The following is a 24,042-nucleotide window of genomic DNA, read 5'->3' on the forward strand; positions in this document are numbered from 1 at the left end:
TGGCGGATGAATTCCAGCACACTGTCTCCTCCTAGGTGGCTGCTCCCTTTGTTCCTGTCTTAGTCTGTCCGTGAATGGTTCAGGAGTCACCCAGCCACCCCGAGAGCCCTTTGGGCGTCCAGTGCTACTATGTGAAGTTGAAGACATTTTCTTCTCTGAACTAAAGCCCTTCAGGCATTCCCCGTGCAGCTTGATTATAGCCCAAGTTCCCGCTGCAGTGGAGAAAACCCGACTGGCTGGCTTCTCATACAGTCTTTGATCAATGTCCATGGCTCTTTGTCCTGTTTATTGCTATATTAGTGACTTTCACAAGGACTCTTTCCTGGGAAGTCAACAGATGGCTCGGGATGCCACCTGCTCTCTGGATGCAGCGCGAGTCGCGCTAATTGGCTCCTCTCCCGATTCGCACTTGGCCAGAAGGAGCCAGCATGGCCATTTAGGAGTGTTTTCAAAATCCCTTCTTGGCTGCTGGTTCAGCTAGACAGAGAAATCCTTTGCTGCTCTCTTTTCTGAGGCAAAAGTGGCCAGACATTGACATGAAGAAAGAACACAATAGACTGTCACAATGTCCTATCTGGGACGATGCGCATGTCATGAGGCTTGATGATACTGGTGAGAATGGGGAGCTTCATCAAGTCTAATGAGTTAGCAAAGAGAACTCAAGCAGGACTCATAAAACTCCAATTGTAGCCTCAATTAAAGCTGCCACCTACAAGTTGTGTAACCTCGAGCACACCAGTCAGGCTCCAAGCCTCAGTTTCTTCATCTATACAATAATCACCTGCCCTGACTCACAGTTTGGTTGGAAGCAAAGACAATGAGGTTATGGTTGGGGAAGTGTCACATTAGCAGATAAGAGAACTTGGTCTCAAGTATGCCTCTGCTATTGGCTACCTGCATGACCTCAAGTGAGGAACTTTATCTCTTTGGACCTTAGTTTCCTAATCTGTCAAAAAAAGCTTTGGAATAGATTAACATTCTTTTCAAACTCTAAATTCTAAAATGCTCTCATCTTGTGGCACTAGCTATGTGAAAATGCTTTGAAACGGTCAAGTACTGTGTTCAGGTAAGCTAGTAGTGAAGAATGTGAAGGAAGGGGCTGTTTTAAATCCAAGAAGAAGCATTAACAAGAGGCAGTAATTTTATCACGTGCCAGACACAGGGCTAGAACCAAGGAGCTACGTAATATGTGCCCAATTCTATACTAGGTAACCCGAGAGACACGGAAATGGCAGGACCCACCCCATATTCTCATGACTAATGAGACTAAGACAGGTGGAATCGAACAGAAGACTTTGTGGAAAGAAGTCTTTAATATTTATAACTGGTATTTATACAATTCTATAAGCTTTGCATAGACCTTTCCATATATTATCCCATTTGGAATGTATTTCTTAAGGGATAATAAAGACGACGAGTACAATAAGCAGAGAAGGGACAAAAGGTGTGAGCATAGCAAGGGACAGATGCAAGGAGAAGTTAAGCCTGGAACTAGTTTAGTCTTTGAAGGATAGAGATGGACAAATGGAGAAGAAATAGAAAACACTTGTGACGAGGGAACAACAAACACTAAAAGTGAGAATAAGAGTCTTTGGACAATGAGCAGAGTCTGTTTGAAGAGCAGAAGTTAGATCAAGCAGTAGTGAGTCAGTGTGGTAAATGATGAGGATGGGGGCAAAGTGTGGTGGGATGGAGGGAGGTCCGTTAGGAAAACCAGAAAGAGCAGTTCAGATTTGGGATCGGATGTTACAGCAGCAAGAGCACTGTACTTGGAATGAGAAGACGTCCATTTGAGTCCCAACTCTCATTTAGTAGGTGCATCACCTCTCTGGGATCTTCGTTTTCTGATCTGTAAATGAAGTGGGGAGGGAGAGTTGAACTAGATGATAGCCCAGTGCTAACATTTAGTGATATGTGCTTATTGAGGACTCATTATGGGTTCTTGAACAAAAGATAGGAAGTGGTGAGTGAATCACTTCATTCATTGATGACCCAGTTAGTTCCTTTTTCAAGATAATGATAAAGTATATTCATGTTATCCACAATTATTGGACTTTATTTCCTTGGTTACTGATTATGTAAGAAACATCAGGGACCGCAGGAGGGAAGGCCACACCACTGCCACAGATGGGGCCCTCTCCCTCTCTCACCATGTCCTTACATTGCACTGCAGCCATCTCCAGGGCTTGGTTCCTCCATCAGAGCTGCTGGGGCTCAAATGCTACAATTCCAGTCAGGTATGGTATGGAGGATGGGGAAAAGAACGTTCTCTTCCACGGATAAATCAGAAATCGCTCCTATAAATCAGATCCAGGAAAGAATTTTATCTTGTGTAGTGATCTTCTCAAAAACATCCTATTCTACTGCCATGGAACTGGACATGAATAAATATGGAAGTCAGTTTCAGGATTCTCTTCTAAAAATGACTGGTGAAAAAGCTGTTTTAAGAATTTTTGTCAATGGGACTTTTATTGGAAGAGCAACTGATACTTATAGGCTTCACAAAGAAGGCAAGCATCTTCCATTAGTTTGTCAGTGTTATTTTAAGCAGTTTAGATAAAAAAAATTACAGACTAATGCAGGCTCCTTTGGCTGTAATGAGAGAAAGAGAGAGATAGAAAAAGAAAGACAGAAAGAAAGAAAGACAGACAGAAAGAAAGAAAGAAGGAAGGAAGGAAGGAAGGAAGGAAGGAAGGAAGGAAGGAAGGAAGGAAGGAAGGAAGGAAGGAAGGAAGGAAGGAAGAGAAAAAAGGAAACATCAAGACAGTCTTTTCCTCTTATTCTGGCTTTCAAGGGGGAAATAGATACCAAGGAATAGCCACAGCTCTGCAGAAGAGTGCTTTGATGGTGGGGAATGAAGTCTCCCCTGGATAAACTAAAGTGTATCTACAGACAATGATTAATGGCCTGGAAACATTCATAAATCTTTAAGGAATATAGAAATCAACATCAGGGTCATATGCTACCCTCATTCCTTGCATGGAACCTCCAGAAATGGCACTAGGAGTTCGGTGCAATGATGAAGGAAAGCATATGGCATGACTTCCAAAGTAAATTAATAACTGTATGCAAACCCAGTTAAATAGTGATAATTTCTCCTTGTTATCCAGCTTTGTTGGAGGCAATCCATTAGCATGATGGTGGAACCAGCACTTGTTAATGAGGAAAGCTGACTTGAAGCCATGTGGTGTTGTTTTTAAGGCAATATGACAGGTTTGGAATTTGGGATTCCTTACTCAGAATTGTCGTTTGTGCCATTTGCTGATCATTCACAAAAAAACCTTTAAAACATCCGTGTTTGAAGCTTTCCATCTGGCCCTGCCCCCTCTGTTGCCATAGACACACATCTCTTAGCAACGGCTTATCTTTGTGCCCACCTCCATGCAACATCATTTCACATCTCTAAAGTAGCAAATATGGAGGCAGAATAATCCGTGCTACAAGCTAACAGTGGGCAGTGGGGTTGTGTGGGGTGCGTGCCTTAGAGGCTAGTTAGTGATCAGGGCTCCTTATAAACCCCAACAACAAACAACAGCCACTCAAGGTCTTAATACCGAATCACAGTCCAATGGGGACCATTAAACTCTACATAAGAATCTCTGAGGGCTGCATATTGACCTAGAAAACCACCCCTGCTTATGGGTTTCTTTTTATCATGATTAATGCATCAACATTACAATCAGAGAGACAGGACAATTTAATGTGGTTGGGGCCACTCTCAGGAGGATTGGAGGCCACCTAGGGCCAACAGAGGCCATGTTTGAAACTTCTGCTCTGTCTCTACTGCAAGCTGAGGCTATAATGCCAGTCCGTCTACTGTCAGGATAAGCTGCAATACAAAGACTGACATTATGATTGCTGCCATGATTGTTACTATGAGCATTAGCTTCCATTTTTACTTACAAAACGCGTTACTTCTAGTACCTGGGGCAGACCTACAACAATGCCGCGATAGGTGGATGCAGTGTAGGCATGAGCTGGCTTATTCTGCAGATGAGAAAGGAGAAGGCTCTGAGGAGCGCAAATTCCATTTTTAAAATCCACACCAAAAACACAGCTGTCATGGAAAACATTTTCACCATTGCTAGCCAGAACTTCACTTGAACTGGGTCTGAAAAGGGATGTTCCATCTCCATCCATCCAGGCTCTAAATGAGTCACTAAAATGAGAAACGAGTCTAACCGAGGTCCCCAAGAAGCCAAAATATAGACAAAGAGAAGAGGCTGTCTGTGCCATATTTGTCCTTTAGGCAAAGTGGAAAAACGACTTCTTCGTTACATAGAGCTGAGTGTTCTACTCCATTTCAGATAATCTTCATTAAAAGAGAAATCCTTTAGGAGAGCCAATGCTCATTTTTTAATGTGTTCAGAATCCTAAGAAGTATCACCCTTACTCTGACCTGTGTGCTTAATTAAAATAAGAAGAGAGATGCATTTACAGAGACGTGTACAGATTAATGTCACGATTCTCATGAAAAGCACTTCTTTTTCCTATTATTTCCTGTCCTCAAAAATCCCATGCTTCCCCCAGAATTTCTAATAGTGCCCTTCTGAAAATCCTGTCAAAAGAAGTTTGTTAAATGTCATCGGAAGATGCACACCGAAAGATGTGAATTCAGAAATGTCACAAGAGGGAAGATGGAACAGTCAGACAATGTTGTCTCTCTGCTAAGGCACTTCGGCAGCCTATGATAATGTGTTTACATATTACATGCAGAGCCTGGCTCAGCTGTGCTAACTACTTTGGGAAAAGAAAATCCTCCTGAAATTAAATAATCAAAGAAGATAGGTGAATGCTGATTTTGTGAAATAAACAGTGATTGAGGAAAGAAATAAAACCAGCAGGACTCGGCATGAAACAAATTAATTCATGTTGGAGATTTACTCTCCTGAAGAAATTAAATTGCCCACTTCCTAATCAGCACAGTTTCCTGGCATGTCATTTTTCTCTCTCTTTCTTACCTAATTTGTTTATTGAGGGAGGCCCGTAATTCTACCTTCTCCTCTTCTTTCTCCCATTTAAAAAATTAGAGTTTGAAGTTCTACTTCTTTTTTGTTTGTTTGTTTGGTTTTTTTTTTGGGAAATTTGGCAGACTATCACTTTCTGTCATTTATGTCTTTTTTGGACAAAAAACAAAACCCTTCCTCTCTGTGCCTCAGTTGTTTAATTTCCTGTTTTCTCAGAAGTTTAGGACCCATCATATTTTCATTAGAATGAATTGAAATCACTCAGGGAACACCAAAGTATCAATGCCCATGAACAGTGAGTGACATTTTCCCATGGTGGAGACAAGACTTCTAATTCTGTGCCAACAGAAAAAAAGTGCAAAGTGTTGTTGTCCCAGATGATGCTGAGCATAGGAGAAAGATGTCAACATACATTAAGACTAGGAATTGCACTGAAGAAGGCACCCAGACTTTTGCACATGCCCATAATGTTTGTGTAGCGTTGAGCTGGAGGGGGATCATATGTCTTTCCAACTGTGTTTTGCTCTTCTGAGTTCTTAAAATACACCATGTAATTCATGCCCTCAGCCTCATCATGTAAGTCATGCCCTCAATCTGTTAGGATCCCTTGACTAAAATCTCTCTTCCTTTTTGTTTTTTTCCAACGTGGGCTTGTTATTCTCTTCCGCAGGGGGCTAGCCAGCATGTCTTCTGGAAGGCTGACAGGTAAGGCATGACAGCAAGGCAGCACTGAATGCCAGATGAAGATCAAAGCCTGACAAGGAGCAGTTCTTGACACTTTTCCTCAGAGGTCTGATTTTTGACCATTATCCTAACTAGCTATGGTAGTAGGAAGATTCCACCAGTGCCGCCTGCACAACTAACTCAATACCACACGGAAGCTGATGGGTCTAACAGCGAGGTCTTGGAAGGCAGCCGGCTCTCGTGAACTGAAGCCATTTCTCCACTTTGGTGGGTGCCTTCTGCCTAGGAGTAAGTGATTTTACGTGGGAGTTAACACACCCAGACACCCCCCTTTCTTCCTGGGTCTCTCTTCATCTGAAATACAAGAGCTTTGGACAAGAGAGGCGCTGAGGCTTCTCCCACCGTTAGATCCGTGGCTGAGACTATACCACCAGGCATGGCTAGGCAGTGTCCATCAGTGTGACCAAATGCAACTTACAAGGCTAGCCTGGCCCATGTTTGCCATTGATGGCTGTTATGGTGCCACGCGGCGCTTAGATACAAAAGCTCTTCAGTTCCCATAAGAGACTCCAGTCAACATCACCTCAAAGCCAAGCCGACTGTTGTTCTGATTGGTCTGCAGGACCAGAGTGCATTGTGGCCTCTTCCTCAATACTAAGTACAATTTCATCAGCATCGCATGTCCATGCATGGATCTGAGCAGAAGCACAAAACCTGGAGACCTTCTTCATCCGACTTCATTCTGGTGACTTCGCTTGTCTATGGTGTTTGCATGCTGCCTCCATGACCAAACCATGACTCCTCGAGGGCCAACATTGCCTCCTCATTTCTCTGTAGCCCCAGAACCTGGCATAGAGTAAGTACTTAATACATTCTTATCAACTGAGTGGCATACAAGGGAGAAGACCGAGCTTATAACAAAAGTCATCTTTCTCCCCAAATCGATAGCATCAGCTCTCTGCCCCAAGGCTGGTAGGGTCATGTTGTGTTATTACGTATGTCATGCCCATGTCTAGGACAGACCAGCTAATAAGGATCTGAATGCAGATTTGAACTCACATCTAAATCTGAATTCCTTCGAAGCCGGGCTCTATATCCACTGGGCCATGTAATTGCCCTTTCTCTTCCTTTTCCTGATTACTAATACACATAGAACTCCACTCTGCCTCTAAACTCAATACTTCCTTTCTCCAAATGAATTACCATGTTTTATTTGATCACATGACCAAACTCTAAATAGCCATGACTGGTGTCATCATTATAGCCACAGATCTAGGGATGAAAAGAACATTAGTAGCTCTCTTGTTCAAACCACTCACATTTACAGATGAGGAAACACTCAGGAAGAAAGGGGAATGTCTGGGCATGTCAGCTGTCACATAAGTTATCATGTCTTTCATTTTCCTGTCTCCATCTGTTGTCTCACTTTGTTCTCTCTATTGGAATGTCCTCTCCTTCCCCTTCAGACCCTCTATGTTTCCCCTTGTGGTGGTCCTTGAACTACTACTTCTGATTCATGCTTTCTAACTTTAGTTGAACCATCCTTGATATATGAAGTTGTCAATCTATAATTGCTGTTCTCTGCACAAACTTTACTGTTTCCTGCTAAAGTCTCGTGCTAACCTATCTTACCCTTGGCTCTCCATTGGTGTCCAGCATGGGCTTCTTTACAGGCAATATGGGGGTATTATATTCTGAGGTACATGGCGCCATTATCCTTTTGCTGTATGAGGGACTCTATTATTGGTGTTATTCCCGCTATTGTCTCTCTGCTCAGTGGGTATTGTGGGATAGATGGGGGTGAACTTTCTTTAGTGACAATCTTAACGGGGAAAACTGATTTTAACAATCCCACATCTGTGGAACTGGTAGCCCATAAACCTTCAGGGATATCTGGTAGAATTTCATAGGTATGATCCCCTTCTCTCTCTGTATCACTAGCATCTAAAAAAACAACACTGGGAATAACTGCAAGGATTCTCTTTTAATTCCAGGGATAACATGTCACCAGTTGGGGTACACACAATTGTTACCCCTGAGTTTGCATAAAAGATCTCTACCCACATGATTCATTGGGGAGTTGGGCATTAACAGGAATGAATGTTCCATTCTAAGAGGTTCAATGGGGCTACCACGTCTCCCTTCTACTATGTAATATGAAACTTTCATTGAAAGTATGGCTAAATTGTCCTTTACTATCTGATTTTTTACTAACCCCCTTCCTTTATTTCCTTGCCTTAACTAAAACTTGTCTTCGTTCCTTCACATCTAATTGGTTGTCATTTTTTCCCCTTTAATGACTACTATATCCTTCACCTGTAATGACACCCTTGTCTTGGTCCTTATTACCTCTTTCCTCTCAATTTCCTCTTCTATGAATTTCTATCCCCATGTTGAGCTTCCTCTTCCTCCTACATGCTGCACACTTTGATATTTTAATGTGCCGATAATTTTAATTTAAATGATGTAAACACTACCTTCACCAATGCAGAACCCATCTCCTGTGTAAATTAGGAAATGGTCTTCAAGAATGGCTCTGCCAAAAATGTAATACCATTGTGACCATCCTAGTAATGACCTTCTCTACAAGATTTGTTCCTTGAATGGCAAAGATTGAGCTCCATAGAGTGGACAATAACCTTTGTGAATACAGGATCACCTTCATACCCTGATGTAGCCGTTGATTGGTCTCCCTTTCTCAAGTCTCTTCTCATTATAGTTCACTCAGTTGTCCAATTGATCTTCCTCATGATCAAGTCTGACCATGTCAAGCTTTTCAATAAATTCCATTGGTCCCTTGTTGCTCATAGTATCAAAAACAAAATTCCATCTCACAACTTTGGGTATTTTTATTGTCCCCGTATACCTCAGTTTTTCTCCTTCCTCATCTCAGCTGCCTGGCTTCCTTAAACCGTCAGTGAAAGCACCACCTTCTGCATGAAACCTTTCCCAATTGTCCTTAAGCTTAGTGACTTCTTTCTGAGACTGTCCCCAATTTTTCTCATATATATTCTGCTTTAAAAGAATTGTTTACATGTTGTTTCTCTCCCGAGACTGTGAGACGCTCGAGAGCATGGGCTAATTTTAAATTTTCTTTCTATTCCCAGTGCAAAGTCAAGTATGTAGTAGGTGCTTAGTAAATGCAGGTCGTTGTTGCTGCTGCTGCTGCTGCTGTTGTTCATATTATTGTGGAGAGACTTGTTTTCTTTTTGTTCAGTCATGTGCAACTCTTTTGTTATCTCATCTGGATTTACTTGACAGAGATGCTGAAATCTTTTGCCATTTCCTTCTCCAGCTCATTTTACAGGTGAGGAGATTGTCCCTGAGGACCTTGGATCCCATTATTCAAAAAGAACAATCCTAATCCTAATTCGAGTCATCATATTTGTCTTCCCAAAAATTCCACCCATAGACCAGACTTGGGTGAGGGATGATTGAGGGTGAATTAGAGGGATAACAGGCAGGATGTTTTGTGCAGCCTGAAGGCCTGAGAGGAACTTTGAAATGGCCTTTGGTGATACCACTCTTTGAGCACCCAAGTTGCTCCACAGTCAAAGGAAGAGCCAGAGCTACCTGGAGTAGCCGACGGGCTCTAATGGAAGCTCTTGTGATGATCCATTTGACATGGAGGATAGAGTGCTCCTTCATGTCTGGCCTCCTCAGAAGGGAAAGCATCCCTCAGACTGGCTGTCAGGGAGTCCACCCTGAGGCAAATGACACAGAGCTGAATAATACAATAAGGCTTTATTGTAGGAAAGGAGTGGGAGAGGGGAGAGGAAGAGAGAGCCAGGTAGGAGCAGGGGGCTTGTAGATGGCTAGGGGTGTCCACCTGGGTGGAGAAGGGGGCCATCTTTTTACAGGGTGGTGATCTGGGGTGAGGTAACTTGGATTATCTCTACTAGGCAGAGTTGAGGTACTTGGGCAAGGCCCATTGGATAGCTCTGAGGGTGTTGGCAACCTTGGCTTCTGGGGGTGGGAAGCTCTCAGATCTGATGGCCAGTGAGGCAGGAAGCCATTTGTCTAGGTCCAACAGGGAAATCCTGATGTTCTGCCAGCTTTGATTGCCGTGGCAGTTTCTGTCCCAGGGTTGAGCAGGTGCTGTGTGGAAGGGGCTATTGGTCTTGGCAGGGAAGGGGGAAGGGAAAAGGGGGTTGGGGTCCCAGGATCTATTAGCATCATGAAGCCAATCAGAGATATTCATGCCGAAGTTAAAAATTCTCTAGTGTAGAAGGTTCCCCATCTAAAGAACCCAAATCCCAAGTGCCTATGAAACTACCTGAAAGTAGGACTGCTTTTATTGTGTACCAGCACTGTAGCATAAAATATCAGAAACCTGTTTTTACTGTGGATAGGCGGCTTCCTTATTGCTATAAAGAATAACCCAATCCTCAGGCTCACAACCCAGGAGCCAGCTTGGTCTCGCACTCCCCACATCCAATCTGGTGCTTAGGTCTGTGGGGTTTTCCATGTTTTCCCAAAATTAATCAGTTCTTCATTTTTTAGAGTACATTAGTCTTATGCCACAACTTGTTTTGCCTTTCCCCAGTCGATGGGAATCCCTTCATTTGTCTAGCCCTTTGCCACCAAAGAAAACTGCTACAACTATTTTAGAGTATATAGTTTCTTTTCCATCTTCCTTGACCATCTTGGGAAATAAACCTAATTGCTAGGTCAAAAGATATACACAGTTTTAAAACTTTTTGAGTTTAATTCCAGATTGTTCTCCAAAATGGCTGGATCAGTTCACAAATCCACCAAGATTGTATTAGTGTCTCCATTTTTCCACATCCCCTCCAACATTTGCCACTTTGCCCTTTTATCATTTTAGCCAATCTGTCAGGTAAGAGATGATATCTCAAAGTTTTTTGATATTCATTTCTCTAATCAAGAGTTATTTAGAGCATTTAAAAATAGCTATATGTAGCTTTGATTTCTTCATCCAAAAACTGTTCACCATTTTTTGTTTGACCATTTATCAGTTGGGGAATGGTTAATGTTCTTATGTTTTACAAAATTCTCTATATATTTTAGTGATGAGACTTCTATCTAAGGAACTGTCTATAAACATTTTCCCCAAACTTACAGTTTTCTTCTAATCTTGGCTGCCTTTGTTTTATTTGTACAAAAAACTTTTCAATTAAATATATCCAAAATTATCAATTTTATATATCAGAATGTTTTCTTTCTTTTGTTCATTCATAAATTCTTCTCCTATTCATAAATCTGATAGGTAATATATTCCTTCTTCTCATTTGCTTCATGATATCTCCCATAATGCCTAAGTCATTTATCCATTTTGATCTTATCTTGGTAAATGGGTATAAGGCAGTGATGGAATCTTTTAGATTCTATCTGTCATGCCCCGCCCCAGATACCCTCTCCTGCACCCCACTCCCCTTACCCCAGACAGAGGAAGAAGTACTCCCACTGGGCTGCTGGGCAGAGGGGAAAGTGAAGTGAGGACATTTTTGGAGAGAGGGAGGGGAGTAGCCTGATCTTTCCACTATCCTAAGCAGAGGGGCAGATAGAAAAAATGTCCTCAGTGCAGTGGAGAGGGGGAAGGGAACAGTTCCCCCAGTCCCTCTGACTAGTAATGAATGCTGGCAGGAAATGGCTTATGCAGCTACAGAGAGGGTTCTGCATGCCCTTTTTGGCATGCATGCCATAGGTTCATCATCATGGGTAAAAGATATTGGTCTATATCAAGTTTCATCTCCAATGCTTTTTCATTCCAGTGACTTCCTTCTGTTAATGAGTCCCTGTTTATCTGTTATATAGCTGGCTTTGTATATATTTATTAACATGCTTTTGCTGCCATTAGATTTTGAGCTCCTTGAAGGCAAGGACTGTCTTCTTTCTGCCTCTTTTTGTATCCTCATCACTTAGTATTGTTCCTGGCTTTAATAGACATTTAATGAACGTTTATTAATTGATTGATTTCATACTTTTTATGATGGCATTGATTAAGAGAAAAAACCAATGTGATACTCTGATTTATGCTCCAAAAATAATTTCTTTAATTTATCTGTATAATCTAACCTGTGTAATCTATTCATCTATATATAATCCATTTCTAGAGCTCTGACATGATTTCGAGAAACATTTAAAGGAATCTTAAACAAGAAAAAGATATAACCTTGGTTAACATTCCATCCCACTCCCCTTTAGGAGCCCACAGATCTATACCCAGAGATCTATATTAAGAATTTAAGTTAACAGGAGGAAAATTGTCCTTTCATTTGAAAAGGGTATTTTTCTAGAACCAATCTCAAGGATGGGGAGGCTACATGAAAAAATCTCTATTTAAAACATTCCATCAAGACAATAACATCGAGGACAATTAATATAAAATGCATCATCACCTTCTAGGGACACAGATGAAGCCTATCATGGTTCTACCTAACCCTAAACCTATTATCTTTACTCTTAAATAATTCTTAGTATACCTTCCAACTTAAAGAGGGAATTGTATGAAATGACACATTAATAACTCTCAAAAGTCTTCTCCAGCACCACAGTTTGAAAGTGTCAGCTTTGCAATGCTCAGCTTTTGCTCTAGTCCAAATATCACAGCCATACATTACTACTGGAAAAACCATAGCTTTGACTATGCAGACCTTTGGCAACAAACTGATGTCTCTGTTTTTTAGTGTGCTGTCCAGATTTGCCATAGCTTTTCTTCCAAGGAGCAAGTGTCTTTTAATTTCATGACTGCAGTCACCATCGGTAATGATCCCAAGAATATAATCTAACACTGCTTCCATTTCTGTTTCCTCTGCCAGGAAGTGATGGGGCCAGTTGTGAAGAACTTTGTTGTTTATGTTAATTTTTTTTTTTAAACCCTTACCTTCCATCTTGGAGTCAATACTGTGTATTGGCTCCAAGGCAGAAGAGTGGTAAGGGCTAGGCAATGGGGGTCAAGTGACTTGCCCAGGGTCACACAAGTAGGAAGTGGCTGAGGCCAGATTTGAACCTAGGACCTCCTGTCCGTAGGCCTAGCTCTCAATCCACTGAGCTACCCAGCTGCCCCCATTTATGTTCATTTTTAAGCCAGCTTTTACATTCTTTTTTCACCTTCATCAAGAGGTTTCTTAATTCTTCTTCACTTTTCCATCAGAATAGTAATCTCTGCCTATCTAGAATTTTGGATACTTCTCCTGGAAACCTTAATTCTGACTTTTGATTTGTCTAGCCCAGCATTTTTATGATGCACTCTGCATAAGAGTTAAATGAATAAAAGGACAATCTACAACATCACTGTATTTCTTTTTCAATCTTACACCAATCAGTTGTACCATGTTTGGTTCTAACTGTTGCTTCTTGGACTGCTAACAGATTCTCAGGGATACGAGTAAGAAGATCTAGCACTCCCATTTCTTTGAAGATCAGCCACACTTTGTTGTGATCCACAGATAAAAAGGCTTAAATGTAGTCAATGAAGCAGAAGTAGATTTTTTTTTCTGGAACCTCCTTGCTTTCCCTATAATTCAGTGACTACTAGCAATTAGGTCTCTAGTTCCTCTGCCTATTTGAAACTCTTCTGGATCATTGCCTGGTCATGGAGGAGGGACTGGCATGGCTCAATGAAACTATGATCTATGACTTTCAGGGTTACCCAAGTTGGACAGGACTTAGTGGAGAGTTCTGACAAGATGTAATCCACTGGAAAAGGAAATCGTAAGCCACCCTAGTATCTTTGTGAAGGAAATTCCACGGATAGTATTAAAATGATGAGAAAGATGATATTGGAAAATGAGGTGGTCAGGTCAGAAGGTATCCAAGACACTACTGGGGAAGAACCTGGAACATAGTAGACACTTTATAAGTGCTTGTTTACTGAACAAGTTATTTTATAGATTTAAATTCAGGGAGATTAAATAATTTGTCTAAGTTATAACAATTAATAAATTTCAGAGATAAGATTTGAACCCAGGTATCTCCTGAATCCAAGCCCACCATGCTTTCCACTAAACCATTGTTTCTTTGTACCAGATTAAACTGAACCACACACTATTCCACTGCTAAGAACAATCCACAACTCTCTATTACTTCCTGATGATTACTTCTGTTCTTAAACTTTTCTTGTCTACTGTTTTGTGAATACTGCTACTTGAACAATCATCTTAAAGCATAGCTCTAATCACAGAAATCCATCACTCAAAAATTTTCTCTGGCTCCCTATTAATTATTTTTTTAAACGTTCAAACTCCTAAGCATGATATTAAAGATTCTCCATAATCCAACCCTGGCCTCTGTTTCTTGTCTTATCTCTCAGTAACTGAGGTCTAACTGGACTACTTTCTTCTCTAAAAATACGTATTTTGCTTTCTTGCCTTCTTGCCTTTACTCATAGTTCTCCCTTTACCTAAATTCCCTTTCCTCCCATTTTCCCCTGTTGTAGTCCTTGGCTAACTAGAAATTCATGTTATCTAACTTCAACTTAGTGTTTGTTCCAACTTAGGAGTCCTTTTATTCATTGTTTATTTCTACCCTACCTCACTTTCCATAGGAGCTATAGCTTGGTTTTGATTAGTGTGAATAGACTTCTGGGTAAACATGGCTGCAGCTTAGATGCAGGAATCTACCTCTCCTCAGCACCTACCGATATAGACTACCTCAAAAGGCCAAAAAAACTGAATTTACATGAACAAAGGGACTCCACAGTAGGGTGCAGCATTGAAGGTATGTGGGATTTGGGCATTTCCACACAATAAAAGGGTGAAAAAGCTCCCACCAAAACACAAGCTGATCAACCCTCCCCCACCCCACCTACAGAGCCAGTGCGCTAGACTTAGAGCCAACATGTGCTAGAATCAGTTAGCGAGTGAGGGGCACCCCTAAGTCCTTGGAAGCTGACTAAGACCACCAAAACCCTACCCATGAGACCAGCTAGACTTAAGACCTCAACAGACAGAAGAGCTCAGACCTTGAGTGAGGAGATAGCACAGAGAAGGGCTGCAAACAATAGAAGCTCCAGAGACTGGAGAGATGGTCTTAGGCAAAAACCTCTCTCCTTAGCTCCATACACAGAGAGCCTCCCCCCCCCAAGACTTCTGACTGGAAAGGGGAGGAAAAACCACCATAGTAATGGTAAAAATTCCCAGGAAAAACAACTTCCCAACACCAAGAAAAACAAGAAGGCATTGACCCTGGATAATTTTTATGGAGGAAAAATACAAACTACAGAGGAAATAGCAAGAGGACATACAAATAAATGCATCCAAACCTTCCAAAAAATGAAAATTAGCCACAAGCTCTTGAAGAATTTAAATTGGAGCTTATAAAAAAGATAGAATATTGGCAAGAAAAGTGGGAAATAGTTCAAAAAGAAAATAACAGTTTAAAAGACAGGAACTTCCAATTGGAGAAAGAAGCCCAGAAATCAAATGAAATGATAAATAAATTAGAGGCCAAAATTAAAGAGCTGGTAGCCATGAAGAGCAGGCTAGACCAAACTGAAAAGGAAAATCAAAAGATTATAGCAGAAAACCAGTCTTTAAAGACCAGAATTGGGCAATTAGAAGCCAATGATCTCACAAAAAAGAAAGAATTAATAAAGCAAAGCCAAAAGATTGACAAAATAGAAGGAAATATGAAATATCTCACTGAGAAGATGACTGACCAAAAAAAACAGGTCTAGAAGAGACAATTTGGGAATCATTGGTCTACCTGAAAACCCAGAAATAAACAGAAACCTTGACATCATACTACAAGAAATTATCCAAGAAAACTGATTAGTGTGAATGTGAATAATGAGTTCCATGAAGTGGTCATATTATTTTAATTTCACTTTATATTTCCATTGGGCTGGAACCAATTGCCATACTTTATATAATTAAAACTTCAAATAGTGAAGAATACATGCAAATGACTCCTTCACATGATTCATGACACACATTAATAGGAAGCAGCTATATTACAAATCTCTTGTATTTTGTTCAATCCATCCCTTCCACCCAAACACACATTCTTAACCAATAATTTTTATGCTATTTCACTAAAATAATCAAGGACCTATAACATGATATTCATTATCTCCTCTTTTAGTCATTTGAAAAATATAACAGCATCTATACCTATATGAATGATGGTGAACCTTTAAGAGATCATGTGCTGTGCCCCACCCTGCCCCAGAAACCAAGTGCTCAGTATACCCTGCTCCACCCCTTACCCCACACAGGGGATAGAGAAAGCACTCCCATTGACTGGCTGGGTAGAAGGGTGGGTGAAGTGAGGAATATCCTCGGTGCAGGTGAAGAGAGGGAGGGGAATGGCCCAAGTGCTCTGCTCCCCCCACCAGCTCTGCCATTTGTGAGCAACCCACCTTTCCTGTTGTGTACTCCCATTGAGCTGTTGGACAGAGGGGTGAAAAAAATGTTATCAGGTATGCTGGAGAGAGGAAAGGGAGCAGTTACACCCCAGTCTCTCTGCCTTTCTAGTAAAAAAAAAAAACTCCTGGAGGTGGGGCACAGCATACAAGCCCACAGGGAGCACTCTATGTGCCCTCTTTGGCATGTGTGCCATAGGTTCACCATGAAAGACCTATACTTTCTTGTCTTGGAGAAACAGATTTTGTTCTTGTTCTTCTCCTCATTTTTCTCCTCCTCTTCCTCTTCCTTCTATACTTGTTCTTCTCCTCCTCTTTTTTTCCCTCCTAATAATTCTCTGCCTTCTCCTTCTCCTCTTCTTCTTTTCCTCAATTTTCTACCTATACTCTTGACCCAATCCCTTCCTGCCAGGTACTTAGGAAACTCAATGGACACTCTCCCTTCAATCTCTCTTTTCTACAACTTAATATTTTTCTTCTCTTATCATTGATTTTTTCAAATGAGTGGCCTCTTAATGCTTAGTACCTAACAATATGCCTTCTTCCACTGTTCTTCTACTGAAACTTTACTTTCTAATATTACCAAGGTTATGAAAATAACACATTATTTCTCATCTGGTTATCACCACATTGCCTGCTCTGGGAAAATGCCTCCTGTGTATTAAAAGTTATGGCTCTCTTATACACACGTCTTGTACCATACATTTATTAAGGAAACAAATGTTTGTTACATTTTATAATAGGAGTTTAAATAGCACAGAAACTGAAAGTTAGCAATAAGAGAATAATCGACCCCAGCAAGGAGAGTCACTTACTTTTCTCCTTTTTGAGTCATCTTCTATGATTCAGAAAAGGGAAAAAATGAGAGAAAGATTGATTGGCATATAAGAAAATGGCTTCCCTCTGGAGGAATAATATAGGGGAAAGAAAGGTCTTAAATGGGTTGATGTTTCTCACTAGTCCCAGGGCTTATTATTAAATAGGCATGTCCCTCCTGACTTGTGATTTTATCTTTTCTATTTCTCTCCCTTCTCCTTTCTTTCTCATTTCTCAGAGTCCATTTGAATTCACCAGATGAGCAATAACCAACAGTCATCATTCAACTCCTTGCTTAGAAAGGACTAGATAAAGTCCTGGTGTAGTCCATCACTGGAACCAGAGTTTTTCTAGTATGATTCAAACATGGCCACCCTCAATCTTCTGTCTAAAAATCTGTTCAGTTAAGAACAAAACTAAATTAACCAAGGGTTCTGTGCAATTTGGTAACAGTCAAGTATGTGTCTCATTGAATTTCCATGGAAATTACTTTAGAAGCAAAAGAGACAAATATTATCTTAGTAAAATTCCTCTTTGTAGCCAAAAATGTTGTTTGTCTGTTCAGTAGTTTCAATCATGTCCTACTCTGTGTGACTTCATTATGGGTTCTCTTGGCAAGGATGCTAGAGTGGGTTCCCATTTCCTTCTCCATAGGCAAACAGGATTAAGTGACTTGCCCAGGGTCACACAGTTGGTAAATGACTGAGGTCAGATTTGAACTCAAGTCTTTCTGACTCCAGGTCCAGCCTTTCTCCTGAACCATCTGACTGCCTCAAAATAATGGTCATCATAGTTACATAGTGCTTTAAGTTTTGCAAAGTGATTTAGTTATATTTAATCTTTGACCCTCACAACAATGTTATGAAGTAAATGCTATTTACCATTATTATTCTCATTTTACAGGGGAGAAAATTGAGACAGAGAGGTTAAGTGACTTGTCTAGGATCACACAGCTATGTAAGTGTTTGAGTAAGGATTTGATCTCAAAATGAACTGGTTAGGACATAAGTAGAATGAATTTAACCTTAACTATTAATCTATAAGGTACCCCAATTTTTAAACTTGTTTCTCTTTCAACACTAAATGTATACCTTCTCTGAATACTGTTCTCAGTATTAATATGCTTCAATAAAAGTCAGCTGACAAAATGATATATCTTTAAGTCAAATTGGGCTGAGAAAATCTTTGAGTTCATTCAATTTGCTGAAATATTACAAGAATTCAAAATTATGAAATAATTATCAGATGATGTGAGGTGTGTCTATTTTACCCTTGCAAGTGTAAGTCAATGAGTTTGTCTAAATTCAGCTCAGGGAGGTATACACACACACACACACACTCACACACACACACACACATATGTATGTATTCTAATCTACCCCTCTGCAAGGGAGTCTTTCATTTCTACTTTGAAAGTAGCGGAATTTTCTGGCAATAAGGCTGGCAAATTCTGCTCTCCTTCAAGATGAAATACCAGTCTACAATCATATTTATTTGTCCCCTTAAAGGCTGCTAGTTTGGGGGAAATGAATTTTAGATTCATCCCATTTTCCTAGTCACTATCCTTTATTAGGGAAGGAGTGCCCTAAGACTGATGTGAAAGCTTCACATCCTTCCCACCAGATGAAGGTTATCCAAATACCATCACAGTCAAGAAAAACAGAATAGTGAATAAACATATTTATCCAAGGCAATAACAAATAGAAATTGGAGAAGTTATACAGATTCAAATATATCTGGCAATACACACAGTAAATGAGTTCTCTACTGCAAGCAAGATCTCAGTCCAACAAAAAATGAAGTCCTTCCTTTCTCAAGGAGAAATGCCCAGAGTCTCAACTTTGAAAAACTAGAAATGGGGACATCTTGAGGCACCACTAGGACATTTTAGATGTCTGTCTCTTCCCAAGGTTTTTCTCTCCTTGCAGGGACATTTCCCTAAAGAAAGCCTAGAACCATCTATGTCCTCCCTCAAAACCAGAAGTCAGAAACAAAAGTATCGCTCTTTTCCTAAGGCTTAGACAACTCTTCCCATCAGACATGAAATGTTCAGTAATCATTATCTCTACCATTGAGGAGAAGCTTTTGCAGATATCAAGGTTTGAGCCCTGGGGTGTGGATATCTCTTTCCTATTTCTGTTAATCATCCCAATACTCTCTTTGCCACTCAGGCTTAGAACATTTTCAAATTTCCCGTCCCTCATGTTCATTCATCTTTAAAATCTGTCTGATCTACTTCAACAATATCCCTTTCATCTGCCCTCTCTTCTCCATTCATACTAACATTATCCTAATTCAGACCCATATCACTACTCATTTGGACTATTATAGATTCTTCATTGCTTTTCTTATCTCATCTTTTCTACTCATTCCATCCTTCACGACAAAGCAATTTTCTTCATGCTTAAGTCAGACCTTGCTGAGAAAACTTCAGTGCTTTCCCACCACCCATATTATATTATAAAGTACAAGTTCCTTACACTGATATTTAAAGCCTCCCACAATTAAAATACTCTATAGACCCATTTGTATTTCATGTTAATCCTGATATTCTGCATTTTCTGCCTCTGAACATTTGTACAAACCATTTTTCATTCCTGGGACATGACCATTTGTGTCTATTGAAATTTTCTTTTAACATTCATTCTGGAGGCCTTCAACTTCATAAGTGATGTCTTTCTTCTCAATATTCTTATATCACTTTGTTCCGAGACTTCTTAGTCCTATCACATTATACCATGACTCTTTCTGAGTAGAATTTTAAGCCCCTAGTCCAATGACCTTCACAGATAGCCACATAGGAAATGTTTGTTTAAATTGCATTTGAATGGGTAAAAGGTATCAATAAAAAAATTTTTTTAAATAACAGTGGGGAGAGGAAATCAATGTTTTCCATTAATGAAGAAAAAAAGCATGATTAGAAGTTATTGAAATGATTTATTACCAATGCCTAAGTCAATTTTTGTCATATACATTAAGGCCAAATTTCCTGAATTACTGCTTTTATTCTGAGAAATTATGCAAATAAGAACATGTGTCTGAAGAATGAAAATAATAGTATAAAAATTAGTTTTTTAATATGACCTTGATATAGTGGAAAGAGCAGGGACCTAGCAGTTAAGAAATCTGAGTTCTAGTTCTGGCCTGCCAACAAGCTGATGTGTGACTTTTGTCCGGTCACTTAAACTTTCTTGGTCTCAGTTTCCTTATGTACAAAATGAAGGTGCTTAGCCTATTTAGTTCAACTGATCTTCAGAATGAACTGAAGAAGGAAATGGCAAACTAGGGCAGGATCTTTGCCAAAAAAAAAAACACAAAAAAACAAAAAAACAAATAGGATCACAAAAAGTTGGATATGATTGAAACAACTGAGTAATGATGCCTACTGCAACATAAACTTGGGAGGCAACATGGCGTAGTACTAAAAGCACTGGTGGATACCTTGTTGAAAGAGTGATACCTCCTCACAAACAACCCAAAGCAAGTCCAGATAATCAAAGCTAATAGTGGTAGAAAGAGATAGGAGTCTGGAGTGAAGCTGAACAGCCCAAGAAAACTGGAGAGGAAGATTTCTGACTTCCCTGGTCACAGTTCCATTTCCATAGGCTCTGGGAGCCTGGAAGAACAGAGTCCAATATCAACAATGAAAAGCCTGGGGACAAGATTAGCAAACTCACCTTGTTTCCCTTCATCCCTAAGGACATCACTAGAATCCTCCAGTTGAGTCCCTGGGCTAAAATGTGTTTACAGCTGCCTCAGCTCCAGGGACCCACTTTGGCTTACACCTGGGGATTGAGGAAGTAGACATCACTGAGTTTGTGAGTGTAGACCCTAAGTGTAGGACATTGGACCTGCTTCTGACAAGTGAGGAACTTTGGAGGTCCAGGGAATTTGGTCTGGATGCCTGCTCTATCCCTGGCTGTGACAGTAGGAGAGGAATAAGGAAAGCTCACACTGGTGAGTGTGGTTACTGAGAGATCAGAGCCCCATCAGCTATTGTCACTCCCAGAAGAGTGGAGTCCCTGGTTGCTGTCACAGAGACAGGTGGACCAGTTGCTTGCAACTGCAGTGGCAGAACTGCTTGCTCTTACCTGAGGTCAATAATGGCCTGAGTCTTTAGCTGGGGACATGAGATTACATCAGATCCTGAACTATAAAACTCAAAAAACTAAATAGGACTCAGGTAAAAATAAAACGTGCAAAAAATGCTGAAGCCTGAAGTAACATACAATAAGAATCCTGCAAACCCAGGAAAAAGGCAATAATTAAATCTAGTGGTTGCTCAAATTTTAAAAATAAATAAATAAAAATCAGCAAGCAAAGGAGAAAGCACCTAATTGTTGAGAGTTATTATGGGGACAGGGAGAATCGTGACACAAACTCAGAGGTCAGTGAAATAAAAGCACCTATATCAAAAAAGCAAGGAAATACAATAAAGGCCATGAACTAAAAAAAGATCTTTTGGAAGAACTTTAAAAAGACCTGAAAAATTAAGTGAGAGAGCTTAAAGGAAAAATTAGGAAAAAAAACAAACAAACAAGAAAATCAAGAAAACCATGAAAGATCATCCAAAAGGAAAAAGAGATCTAGAATCTCACAGAAGAAAATAATGCATTAAGAAATAGAATTGGATAAGGGGAAGCTAATAATTTCCTAGGAGAACAAGAAATAATAAAGCAAAAGCAAAATAATGAAATAATGGAGGAGAATATGAAACCTTTTATCACAAAAACAACTGATCAGGAAAATAGATCAAGGAGAGACAATATATGAATGGTTGTACTCCTGGAAAGTTGCAATCAAAAAAAGAGTTTAGACATTATATTACAAGAAATCATCAAGGAAAACTGCCCAGAAATTCAAAGATCAGGGAGTAAAAGAAACTTAAATCGACCAAACACCACCACACAGAGACCCAAAGATGAGAGTGCACAGGAATATAATTACTATGTTCTGTAGCAACCAGGTAAAGAAGAAAATAATACAAGCAACAAGAAAAAAAAACAACTTAAATATAGAGCTACAATCAGAATAACACAAGACTAGCACCTGCAACATTGAAAGAACACAAGACATGGAAAATAGCATTTCATTGAGCAAAAGAACTAGGCTTACAACCACTGAAAACATATTCAGCAAAGATAAGCATAATTATAAAAGGTAAAAAAAAATGGATATTTAATGAACTAAAAGACTTCCAACTATTCCTGGGGAAAAACCCAGAAAATCTAGAAGAAACATACTAAGTTATTGAAAGACTAATTATAAGTAAACCAAAAGACCAAATTGTTTTGATTCCTATGAGAAAATGACATCTGTGGCCTCTGTGAAAGGCATCCTTGCCTGGGTATTTTGAAGGTGCATGTATAGAGGTGAGAATTAAGGTGGAGATAAATTTAATGCATTGAGCTAAAATGAAAGTGAATAGACCAAAAGGAGGTTGGGTGGAATGACTATCTTATATGGAGGAACAAAGAATAGAGGAACTTCTATAGAGAAGGGAAGGAGTGAGTAGAGGTCTGGTAGTTCTAGAATCCTATTCTCATCAGACTTGGGATAAAATGAGAACAACATAAACAAATTTTTCTTAATGTACAGAGATATAGGAGGGAAGGAGGGTGGGATAAGGAAGCAACTGAGAAGGGGAGTATATATCAAGAGGAGGGGAGGTAAGTTAAGGGGATAGGGAGGGAATCTTAAGACAAGTTAGGGGATGAGTTTTTAGAATCAAACTTATATCAAGAAGTACCCTATGGTAATGGGGATAAGGAAGGGATTTTCAGAAAGATGAATGGAATAAGAATTAATATATAAGGGGAAAGAGACAGTAGAAGGATCTTTGGATAGGCAAGCCAGATTGGAACTAAGAGAGAAAAGGAAGAGAATAAGGGAGGATCTGGGGAAGGAGTGTGTGGAGAGGTAATGATCAAATGAGACTGAACATCTGAGGAGGGATATGGCAGAAAGGAAGAGGGAGATCAATAATGAGAAGGAACAGAATAGATGGAAATGCATAGTTGATAACGTTGACACTGAGTGTACTGGTATGAATTCGCATATGGGAAGAAAATGGATAGTAGAAAGGATCAAAAGCCAGGACCTAATAATGTGGTATTTACAAGAAACACAATGAAAATGAGAGATACCCATAGAATGAAGGTGAGGGACTGGAGCAGAATATACTATGCTTCAGCTGATCTGGAAAAGGCAGGGGTAGCAGTTATAATCTCTGATTATAACTCTGGGTAACTATACTATGTTGGAGGTGGCATTAATATAGATAACTAAGTATTACCAATATTGGATCTTTATGTACCAAGTGTTATAGCACTCAGATTTTTAAATTAAATACTAAATGAGAAACAGATGTAAATGATAAAATAATAATAGCAGTGGGGTTTAATTTTCCTCTCTCAGAATTAGATGTCTAACAAAAAAAAATCAACAAGAAAGAAATTAAGATGAATAGAGCCTTAGATAAGTTAAATAAGACAGATATCTGGAGAGCCCACATGCAGCTGTATGAGGTTAGGAGTAGATATAGGCCTGAACATACGCATAGTCCAAATAGTTTCTGGTGGGGCAACAATCGCTTAGAGAGTATAAATATTCTGCAAAAGTCTTACATTCACGCTCTTCATATCATGGAGGTAACCCTGCATCTCTGAGGGATAGTAGCACAGGACGAAAATTCCACTGAATATGACCAAGCTGGAAAGACTTGTTTTGGAAAGTGTGTGGTCCCGGCCATAGATTGTGTCTGCTGCCTTAGGCTCAATCTAGCAAAATATAGTCCTGGTAATATGTGCTAACAGAACCAGATGGGCTATAGTGATCAAATTAAATGTTGATAAGAACATGGAAAACAGGCCTAATAGTACATTGCCAAAAGCAGCTTTGAATTTTTCTTTTTTAATAAAGGTGTTCATGTTCATTGACCTAGAGATCCCATTACTAGGGTTAGGCCCTAAGTACATTTTTGAGAGGGTAAAAAAGCTGTGTTTGTATGAAAATATTCATGGAAGCTTTATTTGTTATGGCAAATAGAAATAGCACAAATGCAATGAATGGGAAAAATGACGGAAATGGGATATTTTAATGTAATAAATTGTATTGTTATTCAAAATGACAAATATTAGAAATATAAAGAAAAAAGGAAATATATGAAGAGATGAAAAGAGAATAAGAATAATATATACCAAGGTTGCAATAAAAAAATAAGTCACAAGATCAAGAGAAAAAAGTATC

At 39.7% G+C, this 24,042-nt stretch overlaps 1 long non-coding RNA gene across 1 annotated transcript in view; it reads right to left on the reverse strand.

The window, feature by feature from the left end:
- Positions 1-1,300: 1,300 nt before the first annotated feature.
- Positions 1,301-24,042, reverse strand: part of LOC103094735 (uncharacterized) — a 38,213-nt gene continuing 15,471 nt past the window's right edge. Inside the window, exons 2-3 of the long non-coding RNA XR_463681.3 lie at positions 2,162-2,297; positions 1,301-1,849 (exon numbers count right to left, since the gene is read on the reverse strand). This is a non-coding gene — a long non-coding RNA (uncharacterized LOC103094735). The remainder of the gene's footprint in view (positions 1,850-2,161; positions 2,298-24,042) is intronic.

This window comes from Monodelphis domestica, chromosome 3, assembly GCF_027887165.1.
Source record: "Monodelphis domestica isolate mMonDom1 chromosome 3, mMonDom1.pri, whole genome shotgun sequence".
Taxonomy (NCBI): domain Eukaryota; kingdom Metazoa; phylum Chordata; class Mammalia; order Didelphimorphia; family Didelphidae; genus Monodelphis; species Monodelphis domestica.